At 39.4% G+C, this 25,750-nt stretch overlaps 1 protein-coding gene across 1 annotated transcript in view; it reads right to left on the bottom strand.

Annotated features, from left to right (window-relative positions):
• LOC146572904 (cytoplasmic phosphatidylinositol transfer protein 1-like) overlaps positions 1 to 25,750 on the bottom strand; it is an 82,673-nt gene that overhangs the window by 39,669 nt on the left and 17,254 nt on the right. The window lies entirely within an intron of this gene.

Genomic DNA, 25,750 nt, shown 5'->3' with positions numbered 1-25,750 from the left:
TCTTCATCTCACAATTTTTCTCCATATTTACCTCCATCTCTAAGACTTAAAAAAAGTAATCTTAACCCTGTTAAAAAACTGTTAAGTATATGTAAAAAAAAAGAAGTCTTAACATTAGAGCCAGTTTCTCTAGCTTAAGAAAGGAAAACAAAAAATGACTATTAAGCTGATAACATCTCAACTAACAGCTGATTAGATTAATTAAGCTGTTAAATGTCTGATTAAGTCTGAATGAGATGCTCTGAAAATCTGACAGCGAATAAAATCTAAATAACAGTCCTTTGCCAGGATGAGCTTATTGATTTCTATGAATGAAATCAGGAAATTTATTGGCACTTTAGCAAAGGCATTTATCCCTTTAAAGGTAAGAATAGGTCTTTATGGATATTGTTTCTTTCCACTTGTGGGTTAGTCACAGAGCAAAAATAGCACAGCAACCTCCTTCCCACTAAATTTGGTGGTTGCCCAATGATTGCAAAGAATTTCTTTAGCATTTGGCAACCAGTTGCAAGCAGCTTGCCATACAGAGGTTGCACATACATTTTTAGACATAAGTTGTAACGGCCGCCTTTTTATTTGTGCTGCAGGGAAAAGCCTGTTCTAACGTTTGAGTCTAAGGTTTATTTTTAGCACCTGGCGGCTTTTTTACTTCTCATCCGTAAACAATTTGCTCTTTCACGTGATTCAGTTTATTTTGAAAAGTCTCAACAGAATCTTGAGCTTTATTGTGAAAGGTTTATGTGGAACATAAACAAGCGGACATGCGAAGGTGTTACCGTCGTTGTTGCTAACGACAACGCATAAAAACAGGCGCTTGTCCGTCAGTAGTGTGGTTATATTACATATAAGAGAAAGAGAGAACTTTAAGAAATTAATATAGCCACTACAGTGACCATCAGAACGATGAAAAAAATATTGCCGTAAACAGTTTATTTTGCGACACCACGAAATAAACGATAGCGTAAAATGAAACAATAGACGTTTTTATATCGTCATCCGATATATATCGTTATATCGAACAGCCTAATTGCATGAAATTGCTATTCGGATCCATCGAAAACAACCAAGCCATCTGCTACAAATAAGATCGAGTAAAATGTATTCATGATCAGACGATAAGCTTTTTAGTTGGGATTGATTGCAACTGAAATTTCTGACACATCATCCAACTGTAGTGGCTGCTGTATAAATGAGTGAATGAAAGGGTTTATTCTGAAAGAAGAAAATTGTGTAAAGCTTCTGTGAACTGTTTCTCATCTGTGTCACTCTCATTCATCATGAAACTGATCTTTCCAGTTGCTTTGTAACATCCTGAAAGTTTACACTAGTTCACAAACTGTGCTGCACTGCATTATCCACCAGTGCAGGGAGAGTAACGCAGTGAAACTTTGCTACAAATCTTATTTCTGTTGCCGATGTTTGTTCACCAAAAATCAAATCAAAGTATGCCCATCAAATAAAAATCCCGGTCTTCCGTTTCTACAATAAGCAGACAAATTACACTGGAGAGACAGATTTACTTAAGAGACCACTGCACTGGCTGAAGGAGGCTTTCAGGTCAAATCTAATGAAAAACAGACAGTCCATGTCTTTGGAAACAAACTGCTGCATTCAAATCCTTTTCAAGAGTAAAGATTCACATTCACTGCCTCATTCATGCCAACAGACTGCTCAACACTGATGACTCTCAAATGTTGCTCAATATTTATTATTCATTTTACACACTGACTTTGCTGATGAGCTTATGACAGATTTAGCAGGGTGTGATTAAAACAGGATGAAACAAAACTATTAATGGTAACATTTAATTCTTTAAGACTTAAGTATTTAAGACTTTTAGACATTTAGCACACAGCTTTTGGCATTTTACCACAGAATAGGATTTAGGAAACGATAAACCCTGCTTCCATATAGTGCGGATACAGCCATGTGAAAACACTTTTACCAACTTCTCTCCTGACTTTAACGTCACCTCTTATCTGTTTAATGTGATATTGCAATAACAATAACCCCCCCCCCCCCCCCCCACCACCACCACCACCCCCACCCCCCCCATTTATATTGCTATATTCCACCCCCTACCATCTCCATGCCTCATACTTTCATCATGCATTAATGCATATGGCACCTCACGTGACCCGCGCATTACTGATTCAGTGTACTTGTGAGTGGCATGCTGGGCTATTGCATAATGATGGTTCAGATAGCATTACTGTCCATGGTGGTGTAATTCTACACACGTTAATGATTCCCAATGCAGCATGACGGCATAGCAAGTAAGCCGAGGTGGATTTCTCGCCACCCATGTTCACTTACTCCTCGGTCATCAAAGACATTGTTTTCAAAAAGAGAAAGGGAAAAGAAATTGCCTTTCATTAATGTACTTTCTACCAATGCTTTATTTATTTATAAACCACATTAACTACCTGTACTTCAGATTTATTTTCAGTGCAAATGTAGAAGATTTTGGTATTTTAATTCTCACCACCTCAAAATATTAACTCAACTGTAATGGAAGAGTTCATAATGCTTCATATCTGTTTGATGCCATGCCAAATCTACCACACAATAAGATCTTTTAGCTGTGAAAGGCCAGTCAGGACTTCCGTCTCCATTTTTAATTGTGCACTTTCCATCCTAACCACTTTAAACCAGCAATGTGACCAGGTGAGAGAATGAGTGTTAACAACTACACCATTCCAAATTATGTCCAAATCTATCGATGGATATAATTTTGTGCTCACATAAAACATTCTGTACATGGTTCAGTCTCCAGTCACACTGGTGTGTTAGTGCAAACCAGCATTTATAAACAGTTTCCATTCCCACAAGTAGCAAAATTATAGGAGAGTAATCTGGCAACCGGTCGTCCTGGCATCAGAAGGGAACGTCAAAACAAATCTGACTCCAGTTACTGTAACTTAAACTAAACACACTGACTTGTCTCGCCTGTACACTGTCGTTAATATTATGTCCGTGTTAATCCCAGGAAGGAACATAGCAGAGGCTCTGTGCAGTTTGCCTTTTTTTTTGTATTGTGCTCATTTTTCCAAGCCTAAGAAACTGCTAGCATGCTTTAATACTAGTCTCGAGACACCTACAAAACCCTGCATGTCAGATTGGATAAGAGTTTTTTTCTTAATGAATGCACTGTGGCTCTCTTGGATGAGGACCAGATCCTTTCAGGTGCTTTATTTGAGTAAAGTGACACCAGAGTTTAACTGGCACTACTCCCAATAACCTTGGAAGGTTGTGAAAGTGCAAATAAACTGCTACAAATATTACTGATGTGAATTCACTCTGTATCTACTCCAATTGCTGAAATTGCTCAAACAACTCCCAGAAAAAACATTTCCTTAATTAATCAATCCAGTTTCATCTTTCTGCTGTTGTTAACATGAGCATCACGTGCTACCCCGAGAGCAGCCCTCTGTGCATTACAGGCTTGCTTGGCTTAGTCCCTCATGCCACATATATATGTAAGCACGCTGCTGAACAATAAGGGGAAAATGCCACAGCGCACTTGTTAAGGCAAATCCGCTCACACATTCACACACAGCCACAGTCACAAGGACTTTGTGGCGTTACCAAGGCAACCAAAACACAAGAGCTAATTATAGTTACAGCTATAGACTCTGGGATAAAACTCAGGCACACTTACACGGACAAGCACACAAACCAGCTGTCAATACATCCCAGTCCTTACAGGTTTTAAGTCAACAGGCATAGTGCTTATGTGAAAATGAACACAGCTGCTCAACCTCATACTATAACGAGTCACATATACATGTGTACAGACGATTTTAATGATTGCAAGTACACATGTACAATGCTTTCAACATATTCTCAAAGTATTTTATTTTACTTGCAGAAGTTTCTCCTAGAACACAAGCACACATCTGAATATTCCTTTTGTATAATGAGCTGTATATATATATATATATATATATATATATATATATATATATATATGAGCTGTATATATACAGCTCATTTATATATCTAATAAATGAGCTGTACTGTGTAATGTGGTATTTTTGGTAATTAGGAGCCATCTGTGGCAATCCAAGCGCATGTAACTGTTAAATTCTCTGATAATATGCTAATGAGCATCCTATATTTCTTCTACATGAACAGCTTAAGGAACAAGTCACTAAAAAATAAGTCACGTATCCTCGCTGAGCTGTACTGAAGGCATTTCATAGATGGAAATGGATATAAATAGCATCAAAATACAAAGAAATACGAAGACATGTAAGACAGGGTCCAGAAGGACTGGAAAAAAAACACAAAACAGTTCCATATGTTTAAACTATGGACGTTTTTTGTATATACTGCAGCCTCAGTACTAGAATGTGGCAACAATATCAATCCCATCCCAAGTATATAGCCAAATAGTTTCACAATAAGTGACTCTGATGAATCAGAGTGTGTAATTGAGTTTTTTTATTGCCCTTTCAAAAAACTATTAAGGCTGGGCTTTTCTTTATAGTTACTTTCAGCTAATGGGGCGACCGTGGCTCAGGGGGTTGGGAAGCGTATCCGTAACCGGAAGGTCGCCGGTTCGATCCCCGGTCGTTGTCCTGGTCGTTGTGTCCTTGGGCAAGACACTTCACCTACCGCCTACTAGTGTTGGCCAGAGGGGCCGATGGCGCAATATGGCAGCCTCGCTTCTGTCAGTCTGCCCCAGGGCAGCTGTGGCTACAACCGTAGCTTGCCTCCACCAGTGTGTGAATGAATAGTGGCATTGTAAAGCGCTTTGGGTGCCTTGAAAAGCGCTATATAAATCCAATCCATTATTATTATTATGACATTATTAAAAGATTCAATAATGTAAAAATACTTAAATGCAGATTTCTGACAAAATATGCCGGAGGTGCGTTAAACTACATCGGGGTGGGCAACTCCAGGCCTCCAGGGCCGGTGTCCTGCAGGTTTTTGATGTGTCCTTGATCCAACACAGCTGATTCAAATGGCTAAATGACCGCCTCAACATGTCTTGAAGTTCTCCAGAGGCCTGGTAATGAACTAAACTAATCATGTGATTCAGGTGTGTTGACCCAGGGTGATATCTAAAACCTGCAGGACACTGGCCCTCGAGGCGTGGAGTTGCCTACCCCTGAACTACATAAACAATCAGCATTTCACAGCAGCCACAAAAATATTCCAATCATCCAACTTCTGCTTGTAAATTTCAGGAAATATTCTTTTGGGTGCTCAACATACATAATACATGTTTATTACATTTAAATATCACATTTTTAGTCTTTACTGCAATGGGCCTCTACCTTATGGCACATGGATCGCCTGTTTAACCTACATTGGCACCCCAAGAAGAAAGTAAATATTAAATCCACAAAGTAAGTATTAAAATAAATAAAGCAGCTGGAAGATTTCTAAAATTTCTCTACTTCTTATTTTCTGCTGAAGCACACATTACCCGTGGTTACTGCTGACAGAAATACACTAATCAATGTTGAAAAAGGAAGTGCAGGGATTGGATTAAGCACAGCAGACCTTCAGACCCTTTCTGCCTTTAATATCCTCCAACCAGCCAGAGCAGCTGGACGTAACACTGTAAGAGGTGTGATCAACCCACAAAGAGAAAAAGAGAGCTGGCATAAGAGTTACGCTAAATCAGTTTGGACCCAAGGCAAGAAATAAGGCTATTTCCTCTGACCAGCCTATTTCTGCTCACTGTTATCCAACCTCTGTAATCAGCAGTAGCTCAAGACAAACCACATGGCCAACATTTTATCTCTGAAAACTGCACATCTAGTAAACACTTCCCCATCTTGCTGCATAACAGCAGAGCTTAAGTTCTGTCAGCATGGAAACTGGAACAGTGAAATACTTTGATCTAGGTTCTTTTGATAGATTTTAAAGCTTGAATTCTTAAAGTTGAGCATCTGGTGAACATTTCAAAAGTATCAATTTTTAATTATTTTTTTTTAAACTTTTCATTTTATTTTCATTGCTTCTTCTTGTGCTTTTCCTCTTTTTTAATCTTTGTTTTCTGAAAGAGCTGCATTATGCCACAAAACATCCCCTTTTCACATTTCATTACATACCCAGTGTGCAACTTTTTCACCCTAAGCCAGAGTGTATGCTGGTTGTCCTATGTCTCAGTTGGTCTCATATGGCTGAGGTATGCTTTTCACTAAATAGAAAATAAGGACTGCGGGAAGGAATGTGAAAGGCTAGTCCATGCAGAGATAGATACACATACACATTTTTTTTAGACAGACAGACAGACAGACAGACAGATAGATAGATAGATAGATAGATAGATAGATAGATAATGGTGCAGTCAAAAAAAAGTACAATAGTTTTTAAATTTAAATTTAAAACAAAATAAAAACATAACAACGATCATCACATAACACTGTTGATTGGCTGGAGGTTCTCAGTTTATACTACAAGGATCTGAGTGTGCCTGTGTTTGTGTTTGTGTGCGTGCGTGCGTGCGTACCAACCCCTTGGGCTGTAAACACAGTTCAGTACCTTGGACAGCTACCATTATCTTCTGGTGGAAAAGTGGGTGCAGTCATCCATAGCCATCTTCAACAAAAACCTCTTCGCTTTATATAAACTGGCATCTGCGCAGAATTCAAACTTGTTTTTTAACTTTTAAATAAATCCATTGCCTTGCCAGATACAGATGCAAAGTGTGATCTACTACTTAGGGGAGCCAGAGTTTCAGTATTCCAGCCACTGCTCAAAGCTCAAAATGGTACAGGGATGCATTTACACATATACGCACAGTGATGGCACAATATGTTGCTCAGCCTTAAAAAGGCACACTTCTGCCTTTTTGTGTCTATTTGAGCGCACTGCTATTATGGGAATTATAAAAATTCTAAGTGGACCGAAAACCATTAGGTAATTTGTTTAGATTTGATATGGCAGATGCCTAGTGGATTACAGCTGTGGATGGATTAATAATAATTAAAATTACTGAGCCCACTATGGTGAATCTAACCCTGTTTAAATTGGACTCACGGATGAGAGTCTCCTCATGGAAGTGCAGCCAAACAGCACTTTGATAAGTCCATATATAGAGTCTGAACATAAGAAATGAATGGTTATGTTATATTCTCTATTTCATTTATTGACGTTCATAATCTTTCATTCCTCTTAGGGCTACACTACTCAGCGTAATGTAGCCCTAAGAGGAATGCTCCCACTACTTTGCTTAGCTTTGCATTCGCTATTTTATTAGCTTAGTTTTCAAGTACTTTACTCACTGGTTAAGTTTATGTATCAAAGGGTACTTGTTTAGATTAAGGAATGAAAAACTACTTCTGAAAAGTGCACTGGGACATTAATCAGTCCCAATAATTTAGGTTACCCTGTGTTTAAAAGTGTAAGTGTGAGATCTGTCTCACTATTAACTCAGTGTATCACAGAGCGAACACTGTAGGACACCTTCAGTATGCTGTGGGATGCCAGTGGGTTTGACAAAACAGCAGATATGTAACCCCCATAACACACGTATTAATATAACAGTACTGAGAGAGTTTATTCATTTCTCAGGAAACTTAATTAACAATCTGTTACCTGTTTCAGTCGGGTTGGTAAGAAATTCAACTTTAGCCTCTCAAGTATGAAAACTCACAGCTCTTCTCAGTTTTATGTTTTACATTTCAACAAAAATAATAATAATAATAAGCTAATTAATGAAGTAAAAGTAATAAAAGAAAACATTCACTGGGACCTTACAGATAAATATTTTAAAATGCTTCATCGCAAACAGTCCCAGCATGCACTGGTGCTGACCTTATCAAATAAATAAAAAGCTGTACCTTCTAGAGTTGGGGTGTGCCATTATATCTTCAAAATTAGATTAGAAGGACATTTGTAATAACCATATTTATAACAATATTTTTTTTCATTAACGAGGTTTCATTGGAGGTTGTAGTTTGCTGGCAGCAGCTTTTATTAGCACAAACAAAATGAACGTAATTTCCCATTCCTTTCCAATAACCCACTGTCTTTGATTACACCTAATTCCCACTTTGAATTAACCTAATTCAAAGTGAGAATCTATTGCCACACGGGAGTAGCAGCAGAAATGCTATAGTGACACAGCATACAGTGATACAGCATAGTGACACAGCTACTGCTTAACACCCTATTTTAACAATAATAATCACTGAAGTATCTCTTTAGTGAGAAGTAACTTGCTGCACAATATTGTCATATAATAAATTTGTAATTGAAAAATATTTTCTGTTGTTTTGGGCTGGGTTTTTAAACAAGCTACTGAAAGCCCTCTTTTGGCACCGTGTAACTACATCAGTTACTTCCAGCCACTATATTTCCACCTTAAGCAGGAGCAGTTTCTTGCATCCTTTGTAAAGCTGTGTGCTTAGTTGGAGGTTACTGTGGAAGTAGCTCGCCTTTAAGGTACTAAATCATCATCGGAGGCTGAGACGTTGCAATGCTGCTCTTGGTCTCAGACATGTCTGAGCTTATGTTATTGTAGAGCACCATAGGGAATGGATGACACTATATCACTGATAATGCAATATTACACTTTTACATCACATCAAAATTACTGTGGACAGTAGGATATGGCACAGCCCTAGCAAAAATACCATGAACTGATCCAGTGCCAATATTAAAATAAAAAGAAATAATAAGAAAGTGTGGATCATTCTTAAATGTATAAGGCAACAACTGACTCAAGCTTATTTTTAAAGTAGCAAATGAATCAACCTTAATGCATACATTAAGTGAAAAGGGTATTTTACACAACAAACATAATTATTATTGAAGGTCATTTTAGCTGAGTGAGTCATTAGGCTACTGCATACTGATGTCATTTAGAGCTGCCCTAGTTTACTTTTTTCCCTGTAGTGTCACTGTGAATTGTCCTCATGCACATGCATGGTGGATGAAGAAAGTGGTGAGCATACCAGTGTCTTCTTAAAGCATCAAAGTGACACCGGCTTTGCAGAGATCCGTAATTTTGGCCATTAGCTTTGATTGGAAGTTAAAGGATTTGTATTTAGGTGAATTTATGCACAGCTAATGATTGTGAGCAGCCATGTGGTGCCAGAGCAGCTTCAATTTCTTTGATTTTTGATATGTCTGTAAACTTTACCTGAGGGATGGAAAAAATATATTTTCTTTAAAGTACTGTCTTATCACACTCATGAAATTCACAGCACTGGACTTTTGGGAGATGGATGTTGTCCGATGTAGGATTCTAGCTGTCTTCTTTGTGGCATTTTCCTTTCATGACGTACCGCACGTTTTTTGTTAAGGATCGGGACTGCAGGCAGGAGGGTTCAGCATCTAGACTCCTTTACTATGGAACAGATTCAGTATGCAGTTTATCATTTTCTTGCAGAAATATGCAAGTCCTTCACTAAAAAAAAAAAGTCATCTGGATGGAATCATATGTTGCTTTAAAACCTGTATACATCTTACTACATGGATGATATTTTCCAGATGTGCAAGGTGCCACTTCCATAGGCACTAATGCTCCTCCATACCATCAGAGATGTAGGCTTTTGAACTGAGTGCTGCTAACAAGCTACATGGTCTCGCTCCTCTTTAGCACAGAGACTACAATGTTCATTGTTTTATAAAAAGAATTTCAAATTTCAATTCACCAGACCACAGAACAGATTTCCCACTTTTAGATGAGACATTCAAAGTCTTTGGAATTTTAAGTTGGAGAACATTATTCTGAATTGTTCCACTATTTGCAGGCAGTTTTGGTGAACTTCTGCTTATCTTTAATTCTAAGAAAATCTGCCTCTCTAAGATGCTCTTTTAATACCTAATCATGTCACTGACCCGCTGCTAATCCAGTCTTTTGTTTCCCCCGTACCAACTTTTCTCAGACGTGTTGCTGCCATGAACTTGAAAATAAGCTAATATTTTTCTTAAAACAGTTCAAACATTCTGTGTTCAAATCATTTTTTTAATGTATATTTCACACTGTGTCCTAACTTTTTCAGAATTAGGTTTAGGTTTTCCTATATTAGTGGTACCAGCTGTTTTGTATTTCTTCTGACTCACCAACACCGCACATAATGCAGCAGGAAAAGGAGGCAGAGACCAAGCCAGCCAAAGTCTTTTCAGAAATAGTTCTTTTAACGCCTACATTTTGTCAGGATCCTGGGTCTCCTGACCCAGCGTTTTTAGTTCTTTGTGATTCTTGTATTTGTGTGATTTATTCTATGGTTTCTTGTTTTGATCCCTTGCCCTTCATGTTTCTCTGTGCCCCCTCTGTTCTGTGTACGTCTGTGTCTTTGCATGTTTGAGCTTCTTGTTTTCTATTGTGAATTATGTTCTCATGCTGGTCTTTTGTTACTCCCTCTAGTCTAGTTTCTTGTGTTCCAAGCTTAGTATTTCCCTCTGTGTATTTTGGTTCTCAGAGTCCTCTGCCTTATGGTTTATGTCTGTGTTTCTTAGTTGCTGTCTCCACCATGTCAAGTTCACGTCTCTGTGTTATACTTCCTGTTTTACTTTGAAGGTCCGTGTCTTATGTGAATGTGTCCTGCTTTGCTTCCTTGTCTCGTCAGTTCTGATTTCTCCCAGCTGTGCCCTCCTTCTGTGTCTCATTCCCCTCGTTACTTCCCAGTGTATTTAAACCCTGTTTTTCTCTGAGTCAGTGTCACGTTGTCCCTCAAGCTGTGTGTTTCCTTGTGTGCCTCGCTGTAAAGTGTGAGTTTATATTTTCCCAGTTTAGTTTAGTTTTGTATGCTTTTCCCCTGTCAGCAAATAAAGCTGAGTTTTTTGAGTTCATCCCTCGAGTCTGAGTGCCTGCATCTTGGGTCCAACTCCTGCCTGCCACACAGCGATTCATGACACATTTCCACTGACAACCAACTAAACTCCAAACTTTTTGAGCTTCACAGGACCCACTGCCTGGGTAACTGAGCTACAAAAAAAAGAGAGCACAAAAATCCCCGCCAATGAAAGACGAATAACCAGCCCTGAAAACCGAGGAACAGTGAAAGCACAGAAATGAGCTCAGCTGGCGGTGTATCAACATGGGAACCAGAGCGTTTCCAAATCGCCCTTCTTTCTTTCCCTTGGAGCACTACAGAGCTTTCTGGGAAGCAATGAATGACCTGATTTTCCCAGAACTGCTAATTGGAGGTTTATGCCGATTGCCATGGTAATGGGTGAAGGTCAGAGGTGAGGAAAGATGCCACAATGTATGAGTGAAATCAAAGTGAGGATGCAGAAAAATGGGACAGTAGCTTTACAGGATATAACTCTATATAAGAATAACAGAAAAAAACTAAAGTATGCACGCCAATCAAAGCCTATATAGGCACAAAGCCCATTCAGTAATGCCAGTCAGCAGGGTTAAGGTATGCTGGGAATCTTGGAAAACAAGATCATTTTGAGACATGCACTCCTCCTCTCCCTTCCCTGTTTTAAAGATTTCTCGATTTAAATCAAGACATGTTTTTCTTAAATGAAACTTTAATTAAGAGAAAAACAAAATTACAATTGGCTGGAGACTGTCTTGGAACATAGCAGAATGTAATGAATAGTAGCAGCACATGATTTCAGTCAGTCAGTCAATGCACCATGACAACAGCCTCAGTGTCAGTCACTAGATGATGCTGTACACGGCTCAGGCTGAGTGACAGGACCGGCTAAGTGCTACAGAGTGTGTACGACAGGCCGACACAAAGTGAGACTTTGTTATTAAAGCAGTAATGGGGTCTCTTTTACCTCCCCACCAGCAGGTAGATCAGTAGAGCTCTCCTCATTGAGTGTCCACTGTAGTGGCTCCCTGAGGGGCAGTGATCACGTGTGAGGGAGGATAAGAAAGGCAGAATCTTTGTGCGTTTCTGGGATACGAGTCCACACATCTCTCTATTTTAGAGTCTAAACTGATGCAACAAGAGCAACAGATATTTCTGTAATGGACTAGAAAGAGCATAAAGTGCCTCTGACATTATGCTGAGTAACAGAAAAATATAATTTGCAAATCTGTCTCCATTCCAAGCTGACCAGTGATTCCCCAGTGACTCACAGTGGGTAAGCCACTGATGCTGCATTTTTATCATTTGACACTGCCGTTTTCCACTCACGAGACACCCGTTAGGTTTTTATGAATGGAATTTAACTATTTAAGGTCCACAGCAATACTTGCGTGCATTTAAATAACTGCTTCAAACTTATGGGATCGTTATTACATGAAATTTTAGAAGAAGTTTGAATATGCACATCAGATCAGAACTGAAACCAAAAACAGGACAAATAATGTACATTTTCATATCTGCTGTTTGTGAATATTCTATCAGCATTTTCCATAAAATGAACATCTTTCAACTTGTATTGAGATTCTGCTGCCAACTACAGGTACTGACTGAAAAATCATTAATGCCGACAACTTTGCTGCCTTCCAAAGAGCAGAGGGCTTCTCCATGTTAACCTTCCACAAAGAGTGACATTTCATACAATAACATTAATAACAGTCCTGCTGTGATTTAGTCTATATATGGAGCAGAACGAAACAGTGAGAGCTGGAGAGGGAGAGAAATGCGACATGGGCATAAGCAGACTGTTGGAATCCAAGAATTACGAGTGTAATGGACTCTATCTATGAACCAAAATGAATTAAATAAATGCATCAATTAATAATTCAAATAGGAAGTATACATGTGTGTGTGTGTTTGTGTGCATGCGTGTCTGTCTGAGAGGACAAAATTGAAAGTTATAGTGGCATGAAAGGCATGAGGTCATGTGATCAGAAAGGCCATCAGCTGTTAATTGCTGATTGTGTCATCAAAGACAGTAATAGCCTGGAATCACAAAAGGAGTAAAGACTTCAGTAATCTTGTGTGAGAAGAGAGGCTGGAATACTTTACCAACTAAATCCTGAACAAAAGGGTTTATTGTTAATGTTATAAACAGGAAGTGACAGGCCCAGTTCCCCATTACAGCGTCTGTAGCCAGTTACATGGGGAACAGTGCTGAGTGTTACGCTTTACTATAATCACATTACATTTTTCTGTAATGTCATAATGCAACTAAATTCAGTAATCCCATTACAATTCTTAATCACAAAGTTATCCTGTTACTTGGGTTACATAAGTTCCTTAATCATCTGCAAGCTGGGTACACAGAAAAAAAAGTAGCTGATTTTTCCCATGCACCTAGCACTACAGTCAGATGATTTCAGTTTGTGTGGAGGAGGAAAAAGATGGCAGAGTGGCAGACGCTACTTTTAATTTGTCTTTTTACACAAAGCACAAGAATGTGACGGTTAAGTGGTTAAGTGCAAACTGCACCCAAGCCAGAAACAAGTGTGCGTTACTGCTAACGTGGCAACTCTTTGAAAGCATCTGGAAAGACAGTGATAACACAGAGCTAGTAGGAAAGAATCCCAAATGTCGACTCAAGCCAAGCAGACAAAGCTGCCAACATTTTTAACACGAAACAAAAGCAGCCAGACTTGTAGCAGTGTAGCCTCCATTTCTGTTTCTAGAGTTTTATCTCTATGGCCACAACACTTTTTTCTGTGGACTGCTCTTTCGTCTTGCTTTCAACTTCGCTGTCAATTTAGTGTTAAGACTTAAGAACGAAACAAAAGAACCCGTGCATCCTCACTGGGCCACAACTGGTAATTATAAGAAATGAATCTCAAACCATGTTGCAGAGAGATGCAAAAGTAATCTGAAGAGTAGTTAAACAAATTACTATATACGGAGAATAATTAGGTCATTTCATTTGCATTACATAAACATATGTAACTACACTATGCTGTACATTTGGTTGAACGTACAAAAAGTCATGCAAGCACTAAAAAAACTAACTTACTCACTAAAAAAGCTTATTCACCTCCACATTTACTTCTGGATGTAGGTGAATGTAAAGTACAGTAACACCAAAGAAATGTTTGGAAGATGTTGACAGCACTAGACCACGGGAGAGGTACTTCAGTTGCAGCATACAGGTGCTTTCAGAGAGTCAATATCCGGTCGTTAAGTGATGACGTGACGAATCCTACTTCCAGGCCTAAAGTAGTCTGCGTTTAATATGGCTTTTGTGTTGTTAACATGTTTAATGTTTTGTATTTTCTTCTATTAAAATCAAAAAGCTCCTAAAACAGTCAGTGATCACTGTTGACCTCCCTCAGCTTTTATTACCACTAATCATTTATTTAAGCTCAGTTTTTAAAACCTTAGGATGTAACTACAGCCCATCCCATGCAGCAGTATATGAATGACTAACCTCGTATTGTGAATGGATTATCTCAGTTGTTCTCCTGGCTGAAGTTTGGTGCTTTTACAGCATCCTGCCATGTGCCAACCACATTTGTTCCTGACCACCGAGAGCGCTCACGTTAACTTTTATCGAGTGGGAAAAAAGTTAGCTTGTTTATATTATGCTAACATAGCTGTGTCGCTAGCGGTCACGTAGCACATCATTATATACCAGCTAGCCCAACTTCAGTAACCCTACAAACGTCACTGCTGTTTAGTTTTCTGTCTTCATTTATGTTGGAAGTGATAAAAGAGCTGTACGTTTTAATTTGCTTCCAAAACCCCACAGTCAGGACATGCTATATTGTATTTAGATAGAAGCTAGCGAGCTAACTTCCTGCTAACTTCTAACTCTGTTAAATGTCATAAATTCCGTTTTCATGGATGCCTGGATGTTAAACTCAGTTGTTACACCTGGTAGAGCAGAACGCTGATCATTTTATTAAAGATGAAAGACTTTAGACATTTTTTCAACTCTCAGTAATGCCATAGTGATCGTTTGATATATGGACCTGCAGCGGAGTTTAGGCCCAGACACGGCTAGTGACGTCAGACTTAACGACCGGATAGCATAAAAGCAAACGCAATGGAGTCTCATGTTTCCCCCCGAAAGTGAAATGCAACACATTTGGTTTTTGGGGGGTTTTGCACACACACACACACACACACAAAGCTAATTGCAGAAACTTTGGCTACTGATTCTACTACATCAGCAGGAAGCCATGTACAGAAATCAATATATCTCCAGCACTACTGTATCTATTATAGCAAGAACTACTAACCAGCATCAGTGATTATTTTTTGAATTTTTATAAGACTCCCTGCTTTGTTTGGTCAGCAAGCAGAAAGAAGCTGCCTCATGAAGATATTTGATTCTTCAGCAGCAAAAATGTCTGACAAACAGCTGCTGGTAAAGTGTGGTGACTGACTTAAAAGCTTTCTGTCCACTGGCCTCGACCTTCTGTCTGTTGATTTTTTATCTGTCAAGCTAACCATGTTTCCATAACAGTGTTGCTAACCAGGGCCATTGTTCCAAGGTCAAAAACACTAAGGAGGAAGAGCGTAAGAAACAGGCAGTTAAGAAGTCCAAAAATATTTTTAGAAAAGAAATAGAGCAGGTTGACCGTGTGCAATGTCTACACCCTCGGGCCTGCACACTTTTGTGGTAATATATAGTTTGTCAAAATATGTGATTAAACGTAAACTAAAGCCTGTGTTCATCGTTCAAAGCAACAAACTGTGTTTCAGCAAAACACTGGCTTAGGCTGTGATCTTTGTTTGCTCGAAATAAAAGGAAATCCTAAGAAAATAATTTTTACCACAAACCAACATTCATTTCCCTACCAGTAGGACTAAAATAGAGACCAAGATTCCAGTGTCTACAGTGTGTTTCTTGTGGTTTAAGGAAATGTGTTTACAGCAGGCTATGCAAGAATGATGTTTATATAACGTTTAGAACAAGCAGAGAGGTCTTCAATCTTAGACCACATTAATAATTCTGAGACAGAGTTCATTCTTATGTGACTATGAAACTGCTACAGGGCAACAATGTGTTTAAACATTGTCGTGTTTAAACAGGTTTACAAAAGTTCCTTGCCATTAATCGCATCTCGTTTATCCAAGTCGCATTAATAGTTGATAACGTGCGAGTCACCAGCTCACTCTCTCAAAATTACATGACAGCTTTACATCCCTAAAGGCAATTCCTGAATATGCCCACCCTCGTGTGCTCCCCTAAATGATTTTCCATGATGCTGAATTAGTGGCTTCATAAATTGGATTGTTATTTCACACAGATCATCGAGGCCTTGTGGCCATTGCTTCAGCTTTCGCTGTGTGACGACAGGCCAATAACCACAAACCACACACATAAACAATTATTGCTCAATGCACGTATCTCATCTCTCCATTAAGTATTGGCGTCATGAAGGTGGCGAAAATAATCTTCTGGCAGTCACAAATCCAAGCATCACTTCCTTCTTCTCAAAACCCAGAGCCCACAAACTTAAACTAACCCCAAACTTGAGGAAATCATGGGCAAATGCAAAAAACAAATCATGTCACAAGAAGAGAACTGTCAGTAAAGAAAGAAAGCATGCTTTAAGACCTTAAAGTGGGGTTGATCATTTTCCAAGTAATCAAGCCCAAAGTAGAAACTCAGGGTAATCATTTAAGTGAAACACTAACAACCTCCTACAAAACCCTTCAAAAAACAGTTTCCTTTTTTGCTTTCTTTCTCTTCACAAATTCCCCCCCCCCCCCCCCCCCCCCCCCATAACTTCACACTGACCAGCAAGAAAACAAACCCCAAAAAACAAAAAAACAGAAAAGGGAGCTTGACATTCAGAGTAAGCACTCTGGCACACTTCCATAACCAACTGCTTGCGTCATCCTCCGCAAATGCAATGCGACTGTGCTTTGTACCACAACACAGTCTGTGAAATGACGACCTCAAAGTTAATATAAATCCATCTACTTTTGTATGTAATGTTATTTAGGTACACAAGACAGTCAGACAAAATTCTGGATGCAGGATCCTTGACCAAATCTACTTTTATCAGTTAAAACTTCATATCAGTGTGAAGTTAATAACTGACTAAATTAAACTTGATGGCTACTGCAATGTGTTCAAAAGACAAACAAATGTCACTTTAACTACAGGTTTATTAAGTTATAATGAAACTGTTACCTCACATCGTGAACTTTACGTTTGCAGTTCAAGTGCTTAATTTCAAGTGCTGTTTTTACACTTTTGGAATTCTGTACAATCCATTCATAACAACGCTTATCAAGTGCTTGACAAAAATACTGGAAACAGTAACAGGAAAAAAAGAGAATCCAATGGATCATCCACTGAGGCCTCTGGGTCCAGTTTTCAGAAATGCGTATCGGAGTCCAATTTCACCTCCCACTGACGTCAAGTCCCTGCTAAGGCCAAAACAGCCCAGCAGCAATGCTTCTCTTCCCTTCTGTATTTCGAGGAAATTACTCAGCTTTTTCCAAAGTATCTGCACTGTTGATCCTTGGCCAGCATGTGTGAGCATGTGAGTTTGGATGTGTGTGTTTAGCTGCGTGTGGCTCTTTGCAGTGACATCAATGGGGGTGCAAAGGGGAAGGAAGTTAGAAAATGTTTGGAGTTGGAGAAAAGACAGAGCCGATCTTTGTAATCACAGAGCAACAGTCTCAGAGTGAGCTTAAATGATGGCTTGACTCAGTTTTATTGCCTCTGCATATCTCAAACTGGTGCTAGAACCAGTACCGAATTATTAATACTAATATCTTGGAAGACATTACTGTGTTATGCAATACATCATACTACAATTTATGTTAAGAAGATCAGGTTCAGCAGGAACTTGACTGTATTACCACACCACAAAGTAAACTCCAAAAAAAGCATGGTTAAAAATGATTTCTCGAGCAAAAACAAAACCTCATCAATTAGTCTCAGACGTTCCCCTCTTGTGTTTCCCTACTTTCGAGCTGATAAAATCACTGTTGTGTCTCTCCTCCCAAAACGGAGCAGACTTCGACTTGACGTCCATCATGTAGGACTACAGCTGGCAAGAACAGCATTTGTCCTCAGATGTAAAGGTTCAGTTTAACCAAAATCTGCAGGAAGCAGAGAACTAGCTCATATGCTGCTACACTGAGCTCACCGAGGCTGCAGGGCATAACAAAGACTGCCGTCGTTAACTGCTCTCCAAGACTGTTCAGTTGCCGTCCTCATGGAGAGACAGCTCATTATTGCTCTGTTGTTTAGTTTTAACAACATGGGCCCACCTGTATTATTTATTCACCCTTTTAAGAAAGGACCACAAATAGAAACCAATTCTGGATTCTCCATGAATAATGCATGGGTAGCATTGTCAGGAACATGACCTCAGTAATAGGTTACTGTTATTTTGTTTAAAAAAACAGGCTGATAAGAAAGATCTCAACGCCACAGTCTTATATTTCTTCAGCAACTTCTTCTGACTAATTGCAACAGTAGCAGTTAATTTGTGATCAATATTTATAACACTGATCCTGCTTTTCGACAGAACTCCCACATTTCCAAAAGAAGCAACACACCAACTTATATTCTCATGTAACTAAAACAACATTTGATTAGTGCCTAACAGTGTCTGCATGTGTATCACCTCTGTTTTCAGCTACCTTTCTAACCTGATAGTGCAAAACACAGCCCAAACACTGTGTGAACACTGTGAAGCAAAACACAAAGGACATTTGCTGTTATGTAGTGTTTTTAGAGATTTAGCTCAATACAAACTGAAGAAATGAAGACCATTCTGAGTTAGGCTCACTGGTATCTCTTAGATGTAGTCCTTTATTTGTATCATTAGAAGGAATGCCCACACACATTCCCACAGAAACACAGAGGAAAGCCTTTGTGATCATTATTAAGCATGTAGAAGATGAACTGGCAGCTCGATAGTCAACATCCTTTGTCCAATATATCCACTATCCCTCCTCTGCACATGTCAAAATCATCTCACTTTTCCACTCCAGTGCATACCTCCACCTCTCCAGGCTCTCTTCCACCTGCTCTCTACTCTCACAACAGATCACAATGTCATCTGCAAATAAGAGCCTCCTGCCTGACTCATCTGTCAACCTGTCCATCACCATGGCAAACAAGACAGGGCTCAAAGTAGATCCCTAATGTAATCCCACCCCCGCATTGAACGCATCTGTCACTCCTGCCGCACACCTCATCACTGTCTCTCTGTCCTTTGCATGTCCTGCACCACCGTCACATACTCCTCTGCCACTCCTGACTCCCACCTACAGTACAAGAGCTCCTCTCTTGCCACCCTACCATATGCTGTCTCTAAATCCACAAAGATAGTGAAGCCTCTGACCTTTTCTAAACTTCACCCTCAACACTCTCAAACTAAACATCATATCACTAGTGTGCTTCCTCTGGATAAAGTCTTACTGCTGCTCACTGATTGTCACCTCTCTTCCTAACCTAGTTTCTGCAACTCCTTCCCATTTCTTCATGGTATGGCTCATCAGCTTTATCCCTCTGTGGATACTGCAGCTCTGCACATCACCAATACCAGTACACTTCTTCTCCATTCCTCTTCATCCCTTCACTCCTCAAAATCATGTTAACATGTCCACTGCCCTCTCTCCTAGTCATCTGGATCAACTGCCTTCCCAGTTCGTCCTCTTCACAGCTGCCCTCACTTCCTCCTTACTAATCCTCTGCATTTCCTGATTCACTAACTATCCTCCATCCATCCTCTTTTCTCTCTCATTTTCTGCATTCATCAGCTTCTTAAAGTAATCCTTACATCTTCTCAGCACACTCTCTTCACTGGTTAGCACATTTCCATATTCTGTCTTCAATCACCCTTAATGCACATCCTTATGACCTGTTTATAACCTGCTGTACATCTTCTCTGTGTTTGTATATATGGAATTTATACACCTGTCAGCATGGAGATTTAAATATACCAGTATTCATGCATACTACCGTGTGGGTTTCTCTATATAGTATTTTATGTTTTCTGTACTTTCAAACACCAGAAAAAAATCTAAACTTGCCTTTCTTTCCCTTCCCTGTTGAATTCTGGGATTGTGGTAGTGGACTTTGAAAAGGGGTTGTCCTTTGAGGAGAAGGATGTGGGATGAGAGTGAGTCATGCACATACAAACACATACGAGCGCGCACACCGAGAAAAGAAATGTGTGGGAAGTGATCAGCAGATGTGTTAGCACCAAACAAACGCTACACTTTGGGGGCCAGAACGCAACAAGCGAGAGAGTCAAAAATTAGCACAGGTTGATCAATATGAGATGAATCATCCCAGGAGCCGGTGAGTCCATGTAACCTCTATAAGTCCTCAAAAAAGACTCAGGACTGAAACCACGGAGACTTAAAGCAGCAAGAACTGGAAACGCTGTGTAAAAATAGATCAAGGATGTGACATATGCCATATAAACCTTTACCTAGCAGGCTGAATCTACTTTGTAGTAGACCTGCCCTTCCCACACTGCTGGCTTGTTCAATCAGTATTAGAAGTTCACACTTGCGCTTCAGTGTTTGGACTTTGTGGGCATTACGTACATGCTGGTTTTTGTATTTACACCAAATCAATCACTTCTCTGCTTGTAGCAACAATTATATTTCCTTAGAAATGGCACCAGCTGCTCTACAGCAGACAGATAACAGGTGTACTAGAAGTTATGGTATTAAAAAGGGAAAATAAAGTAAACAGAGAATAAATTACAGCAACTGAGGGGTTTGTGGAATTTCTGAGGGGCCATAAGGGGCAACCAGACTTTAACAAGAGCCAGAGCTAAGTAGCCTGCTTTTTAAGGCCTCTTTAGGTCTATTTAAAGAGCCTGCACATCTGCCCCCTGTTTGCCTTTCTGGGGCTGTAAAGCCTGGAAAAAGAAAGGAGAGTAAATGGTGATAGAAGAGAAGGGAGATAGTCTTTATGAGATGCACACTTGGATGGCTTGAACCAACAACATCAAATGAACAGAGTGACTTGGGCATACAAATCAAACTTCCCCAGTATTTTTTATTTTTTTCATTTTCACCAGGTGCTACACTGAAGGAGGCTGAACAGAAAAACTGCAGTGTTGTTATGGAAATTCAAATAAGAACGAAAATGAAAAGCACACAGTAGACAACTTAAAGCAGCATTATGTAATTTTTATATGTTAGTGATCCCAAACAGCAGCTGTTTGAAACAGGAGGACATCTCTGCAAACAAAGCTGGTAGTTACCCCTTTTTAAACCATTATGGAATCATTTATTTAAGAAAATGATATTTAATGTCGAGATTTTTTTGGTTCTGGTTTTTGTTTTGGTTTGTTTGGGTTTTTTTTCTTTATACTGAACAGCTTCCCCTCCATTGGATGTTCATAGTGACCTATACCAGTCTCCAAAATGAACCGAAACCACCAACATGTACACTGTACAGTGGTGTTTACTGTATCACTTCCATTTCTTATCAGTAATTCTGATTCTGTGTATAGGTGTATGGTAACATTGCTGGTCATGATGTTTGCTATATTTTTCAGCAAAAATTCAAATTTCAAATTAAAACCTCGACGTATAGATGTTCTCTGTGTCTAGGGTGGTGGTGTTTGGTTTAGGTTCTATCAAGCTACATCCAGACTGGAAGCTTTGAAGCTGATGCCCAGTCGTTTGCAGACGTTCCAGGCTTTAGTTTCCTAGGTAACCCTGTCGTGCATATACTATCAGGTCATATGTCAATCAGCGGTATCCTGTGCTGGTAGCTGCTTCGATTGCTCACCTTCAAGGTGAGAAACGTTCATTTCAAGTTGTGGCCACATGTCCATGCCAGCAGTTATTTTCCCTGGAATCACTTTTAGTCACCGTACGTCTGTCGCTTGTCTTGGTCTTTGGTCGCCACATTGCTTTGAATCACTTCCAGTGTGGACGCAACTTTAGATTGAAAGCAGTTAATTCATTGTGCATTGCTTTGAAGCTGACAGCTGGTTACTTGTCAACATTCTAGGATCGGGTTGCCAAACCAACTAATGTATTTACTACCAGGTCATGTGTCAATTAACAGGACACTGTGCTCTCACTGGTGATTATTGCAAACGCTCGTCTGGAAGCTGAGAAAAGATTATTTCAGGTCCCGCCCCTTGAGGTCAAATGTCTCTGGTCACCACATTGCTGCAAATCTCTTGCAGTGTGGACACAGCTTTATAATTCAACCGTAAGAATTTCTCTTTGCATGGGCAATTAAAATTCTTGTTGCCATCTATCATGCCATATAATTGTTGAACAACTACTTCTAGGATTTTTCTTTTTTTAAAATCTGAAGTTTAGCAGAGACAAAAAAAAAAATCCTTAGAATCATTGTCTATGAGAATGCTCAAAAAATATGAGTTTTTAAAACATGATTTAACCGTATATCAATGTTGTTGCAAACAGAAAAGTCTAAAAGGGAACATAAAAGTCTGTGAGAATTACTCTGTGGCTACGTCCATTTGTAGTGTAATGTAGAAATTAAACAACAATAAAAAATAACACGTTTTTTAAAGCTTGAAACAAACAGACAACAGTCTTCTTGAACCCTACTTAACTTTCCTACATATACAAAAATAAATCTTGTCCGCGTTCCTTAGTAATCCCTTGAGAAATGTTACACAGTATTGCTATAATTGCATTCCTAGGGGTGGGGGTAGGGTCTCTTTGGGTCATTTAGCTTCAGCTGCCATGTACAGTCCTCATCGCTGATTATCCTAGCTGGGCCGAGTCTGGTGATTTTACCATTGCAGAACTTTACAACCCTGTCGTAGCACTTTCACCCATGCAGGGCCTCCACGGGGGCCACCAGCAGGTAAAATATTAAATTCCTAATCCTGCCAATTATAAAACATACTGGATGAGTTGGCACAAAAACTGGTATGACCTCAAAGGACCCACCTGGGGAAATTGCACTACTTCAACAAGCTCAGCTGGTTAGCGCCAGTTAGCGAGCATTAGCAGGCTAATGTTAGCAAGTAGCTCCAAACCACTGCTATACCCATGTACAGTTTCACAGAACCACTAACATGGTTCTGATTTGCTACAGACTACAGTCTCTTTAAAATGTTACAAAACAAGCCACTTATAGGGTTTCCAACAGGCAAGATGACCCCTTTTTAGGATAAAAGCTACAACTGTTAGATTAGCTAATGTATCTTATTAGCCCACCGTTGCCATTAACTGTTTTTACACATATAATTAAAAAAAAAAAAAACAGTTCAAAAGTCTAATTTCTTTCCTTACTGGGATTCCATTATCATTTTTTTTCTGTTTGTTGTCAGAAAGGAGAAAAAAACATAGAAATATTTATTTAACCAGGAGCGTGACCTTCACACATAAAAAAAACTAAAACAAAATGAATACTAAGTGTTTAAAACACAATCAGAATGACAAAAAAGAGAAAACAACTTCTTAAACCAACAATTGCCAGCTTTACAGAAGAGCCATGCTTTCAAATATTAAATGCAAATATATAAATAAAAATAAAAATCATTATTCTTATTATCTGTTCTTTACCCACATCTTTTTATAAAACTGCACAGAGAAGCACATGTGCTCAGTTTCTAATTAAAAACATCGATTTCCTTTTGTACTTTCCTACAAGCTGACTGCCAACTATCAATGTGATCAACCATTCTGTTATCTAAATGATTAGACAAGCACATCTCTCTACTTGCTCCTCCAAACATTATCCCCTTCATCCCCCTACTCTCAACCATGTAGCTTCCATGTATGCACGCACACACACACACACACACACACACACACACACACACACACACACACACACGGTCAATGCATCTTAGCTGGCATTTTCGCTGCTTAATCCTGCAAATCACACAGCAAATCAACCGTGGTCAGAGCTGACTCGGTGGAAGAGGACACTAAAACAGGGGAAAATTTACACACACACACGCACCTGCACCAGTGAGGGAAGAAATCAATACCTACTCTTCTTTTTCAAAGGAGGAGTTCAAAACATGACCTACCTTTACAATTACGTGGGGAATTGTAACTCGGTGTGGAAAATAATTTGCCCTCTCTCTCACACTCAGGCAGTCCCTTGCAGAGATTGCCTGAGCGTCATTGTGAGCCCATTAAGATAAGACATGAAGTTTATTAGCTTCATTCAGCAAGTGATCTCTGTGTTCCTTCATCAGAATTCCTTCATGCAGAGGCGGCAGGGGAAATACTGGCCTTACATCTAGCCCAGGTTAGTACAAGACAGCACTCCCTTAAAAATCTTGTACCCAAGGAGAGCTCAGCGTACTTGGACAAGGCTCATTTTCAAGTTGAGAAGTTCAAAATGTGCACCTGAATAGCAGTTATTGTGCTGAAATATTCAATCAATTATAAAACAAACTGCAGAAGTTGTTCGATGCAGAGATGATGGTAAATATCAAGCCTTCATTATAATCACTTAAAGGCTATGTAAGCTTTTATTTCACATCCAGATAAAAGCTCTTACCATCTGAAAGCTTGTTTTACTCCTGTGGCATTTCTTGTCAGCTGGTTAAATAAAGAATCATCTCTTGCAAGTAAAATCTAGTGTCGGAGTATTGCAATGTCATTCAATCAGTCCAACACTTTGGATGCATCTAGGATTTCTACCAGTTTAATCACAAGCGGGAGGACCCCCAGCAAGCCCAAAAGCCTTTTAGCACAAAAATATTGATTCGTTCATGTATCTTAGCCCACTGTTCTCATTAACAGTTTTCATGCACATTAACAACCACTTGAACGTCTCATTTCTTTCCTCACTGGGGCTCCGTCATGCGTTGTCTTTTTGTTGTCAGAAAAGAGAAAGAAGCTTATGACATTTCATGGTTCATTTAAATTTTGCTGCGTTTAGAGGTATGTGCTGGATTGAATATACACCCTGCTGAAACATAACATAAACAAATGCTTAAAAAAAATAGCAGAGCCTATTAACCTTGGCATCAATGTGTCTAAGCTGAAATTATCCACACTGCAAGCAAGTGATTGGTGCTAAATCCCAGGTTTGGGGTAAAGTAAGACTCATTCAACTGCCTCATTATTTGACAGTTATCCTAGGGATAGCCTTACACCATAATCACTATAATCCAGTCCGCGATCAGGGTAATGGTAGGGAAGGATGGTGCTGGTTACCATAGAAACCAGAGACGATAATGAAGCGTGTCAGCATATAGCTATCTATAGCCTGTCTAATTTGTGTGCGTGTGTGTATGTATGTGCGTGTGTAGGCTGAGATGATAGTTCTTCCAAAGATGCGTTGCACCTGTGTGTGGGCTGCAGGCGTAGCAGCACAGCATGATGACCAGTGTGCGCAAGTGTATTCTTATCCCGAGTGTAAAAGCAGCTCAGTTACACATGGCGGGAGCAAGCTGAAACTTTTCTAAAAGCGATAGAAATAGATTCACTCATAGCCTCATTAATGCCAAATGCGTTTTTGCACACACATGGACAATGACGCACCTGAGAAATTAAGCCTTACTTATTTCAGAAGACGGCAAAGTAACTGACGGAAGTTTGCAAAGTGCAAAAAAACAAAAAAACAAAGCACATTATATTGGTAAAACACTCTTAAAGCTGCTATAATTTCAGTGTCAGGCAGTGAAATCATCCTAATGTAGCAGCAAGCAGCACTAAACCAAAGATGACTTTTTAAACGTATCCTTCCTTCTCCATATTTCATGCAAGTACACCATCTCAGTCTATCTTTGTTCTCCCCCTTCTTCCTCTTATTTGCATGTATTTTACTGAATGAAAGCCTCTGGTGAACCTCCACTTTCCATCTCCATCTTAATACCCTAACCCCATCTTGGTAAATCTTTCCTTCTCGCCTCTTCATGCACTAATGGAGAAAAAAAAGGCAGAAAAAAAAAGAGGGAGCGGGGAGGGGTTGTGGATTTATATTTTCCATTTCTCTGTAATCCTCTGTTGCACTTTCTGTCTAAGTATCTCTGTGGAGAGACAGCAGGGACCAGCAGCTACTG

This window comes from Mchenga conophoros, linkage group LG6 (assembly GCF_057382185.1).
Source record: "Mchenga conophoros isolate Kocher_MC1m ecotype Shallow Benthic linkage group LG6, M_conophoros_male_GT1.1, whole genome shotgun sequence".
Classification (NCBI taxonomy): Eukaryota; Metazoa; Chordata; class Actinopteri; order Cichliformes; family Cichlidae; genus Mchenga; species Mchenga conophoros.
This window is presented reverse-complemented; position numbering and strand designations above follow the sequence as displayed.